General features: G+C 50.6%; 5 non-coding genes across 5 annotated transcripts in view; 2 read left to right on the top strand and 3 right to left on the bottom strand.

Annotated features, from left to right (window-relative positions):
* Positions 1–627: 627 nt before the first annotated feature.
* On the top strand, positions 628–698 carry TRNAG-GCC (transfer RNA glycine (anticodon GCC)). The gene has a single exon. It is a non-coding gene; the product is annotated as a tRNA-Gly (tRNA).
* Positions 699–769: 71 nt separating this feature from the next.
* Positions 770–841, bottom strand: TRNAW-CCA (transfer RNA tryptophan (anticodon CCA)). The gene has a single exon. It is a non-coding gene; the product is annotated as a tRNA-Trp (tRNA).
* Positions 842–1,084: 243 nt separating this feature from the next.
* Positions 1,085–1,158, bottom strand: TRNAN-GUU (transfer RNA asparagine (anticodon GUU)). The gene has a single exon. It is a non-coding gene; the product is annotated as a tRNA-Asn (tRNA).
* Positions 1,159–2,312: 1,154 nt separating this feature from the next.
* On the top strand, positions 2,313–2,383 carry TRNAG-GCC (transfer RNA glycine (anticodon GCC)). The gene has a single exon. It is a non-coding gene; the product is annotated as a tRNA-Gly (tRNA).
* Positions 2,384–2,454: 71 nt separating this feature from the next.
* Positions 2,455–2,500, bottom strand: part of TRNAW-CCA (transfer RNA tryptophan (anticodon CCA)) — a 72-nt gene continuing 26 nt past the window's right edge. Inside the window, exon 1 of the tRNA in view lies at positions 2,455–2,500. This exon is cut by the window's right edge and continues 26 nt beyond it. This is a non-coding gene — a tRNA (tRNA-Trp).

The raw sequence follows: 2,500 nt of genomic DNA on the forward strand, positions 1-2,500 counted from the left end.
GCTCTTGGGAGGACAGGGACATGAGGGTTCTCAGGGAAAGCCATCACATTAGTATTGATGGCTGGGCCTTGAAACACAACAATCCCGGAATGGCCAGGCACAAAATGCCTGTGCAATAGGCCTGACCATAGGCTTCTGGAGGTCTTGCTCTCCAGAGGCCCCAGTGGTCTAAGCCCGACCAGGGCTGTGCCCGACCAGGGCTGTAGGCCGCGTTGGGACGCATAAAGGGACGCAGGGCGCAGAACTCTGCCCGTTTCACCCCAGCATTTCGGGGAGGACAGGGAATTTGGCAAAGACAGTGGGAAGGATTTTTAAGGAGGAGAGTTCAGTGACATGATCTGAAACACAATAGTGCTGGTGATCTGGAGGCTGCCTTCTATGAGCCACTTCTGTCGGGAGCAGCCTGCCATCATGCCCTGATAACCACAACACTAGTCCCAAGCCAGTGACCTCAGCAAATGCAAAAACATTCATACTTATAGTCTCCTGCATCTGATTCTTGCCATCATGTGAAACGTTGGCATTCCAATGTCTGTTGCACACACTTTGTTCATAGGTGTGCAATTTGAGTGCGTGCGCCTCATCACTGTCTTGGACAGAGCTCTGTCTCTAAGCTACACATGTGAAGCATTGGTGGTTCAGTGGTAGAATTCTCGCCTGCCACGCGGGAGGCCCGGGTTCGATTCCCGGCCAATGCAAGGCTGTGTTCTTTTGACTTTGCTTTCTAAATCAAATATGGGAACTCAGTGGGGCATAAAATGGGAAACAGTGACCCCGACGTGATTTGAACACGCAACCTTCTGATCTGGAGTCAGACGCGCTACCGTTGCGCCACGAGGTCCTTGCATTTGGAGTCACATCAGCAAATGTTGTGAGCCTTTTCATTTTTGCCCACCTCCTTATATGCCTAGGGTTGTATTACAAGGTTTGGCGTTTTGTTTTCCATCCTATTGATGAAATTGAGTGCAGGTGCAGAGAGAACGCAGAGGATTGAAATGTTCAGGGAAAGGGTCTCACGCAGGAGCTTTAGACCAAAGGCACATTACTATGATTTATTAAAGTGCTTCATGCATGCAAAAGGAAACGTCCCTGGGTGGGCTTGAACCACCAACCTTTCGGTTAACAGCCGAACGCGCTAACCGATTGCGCCACAGAGACTAGTGACAAAAGCACATCTCCTGAGACCCAACATATATCTTTATGTGTGCGCGCCTGCCTTGAGCTTGTGTTATATAAGGCGTCTTTATCCGACGCAGCATTTGCCATTTGCTTAGTGTCTTGTCACTGTTGGGTGTTATGATGCGCAGACTACTATCTAATGGTGTTAGGGCCAGTATTACAACCAGTCCCAGTGTATGAGATACATGTATGACTTTTCTGTGGCCTTCTTAGCGTAGCTATCTGCTCCTCTGGTGGTGTTCTACCAGCCTGTCAGGCGTGTGTCTTGCCCATCCAATCTTCACTGTGGCATGTTAGACTTGTCTTCTCTGTGAGCGGAGTCTCCTTCCCAGAGCAGGTGCTTTCTCTGAACTCTTGCTTTGTAAGACTGCTGGGCAAGGCCCTCCCTAGCCCCTCACTCAGATAGATACATTTACCTGCAGAGCTCAGCTTTGGAGAAAGAGAGGGGGCAGAGAGCGCAAAGGGGAAGGCCCAAGGTGCACACCTTATTTTACATAAAAGCTCGGGCTCTTGGGAGGACAGGGACATGAGGGTTCTCAGGGAAAGCCATCACATTAGTATTGATGGCTGGGCCTTGAAACACAACAATCCCGGAATGGCCAGGCACAAAATGCCTGTGCAATAGGCCCGACCATAGGCTTCTGGAGGTCTTGCTCTCCAGAGGCCCCAGTGGTCTAAGCCCGACCAGGGCTGTGCCCGACCAGGGCTGTAGGCCGCGTTGGGAGCGCGTTAGGGACGCAGGGCGCAGAACTCTGCCCGTTTCACCCCAGCATTTCGGGGAGGACAGGGAATTTGGCAAAGACAGTGGGAAGGATTTTTAAGGAGGAGAGTTCAGTGACATGATCTGAAACACAATAGTGCTGGTGATCTGGAGGCTGCCTTCTATGAGCCACTTCTGTCGGGAGCAGCCTGCCATCATGCCCTGATAACCACAACACTAGTCCCAAGCCAGTGACCTCAGCAAATGCAAAAACATTCATACTTATAGTCTCCTGCATCTGATTCTTGCCATCATGTGAAACGTTGGCATTCCAATGTCTGTTGCACACACTTTGTTCATAGGTGTGCAATTTGAGTGCGTGCGCCTCATCACTGTCTTGGACAGAGCTCTGTCTCTAAGCTACACACGTGAAGCATTGGTGGTTCAGTGGTAGAATTCTCGCCTGCCACGCGGGATGCCCAGGTTCGATTCCCGGCCAATGCAAGGCTGTGTTCTTTTGACTTTGCTTTCTAAATCAAATATGGGAACTCAGTGGGGCATAAAATGGGAAACAGTGACCCCGACGTGATTTGAACACGCAACCTTCTGATCTGGAGTCAG

Source organism: Triturus cristatus, chromosome 4_2 (genome assembly GCF_964204655.1).
Source record: "Triturus cristatus chromosome 4_2, aTriCri1.1, whole genome shotgun sequence".
Taxonomy (NCBI): Eukaryota; Metazoa; Chordata; class Amphibia; order Caudata; family Salamandridae; genus Triturus; species Triturus cristatus.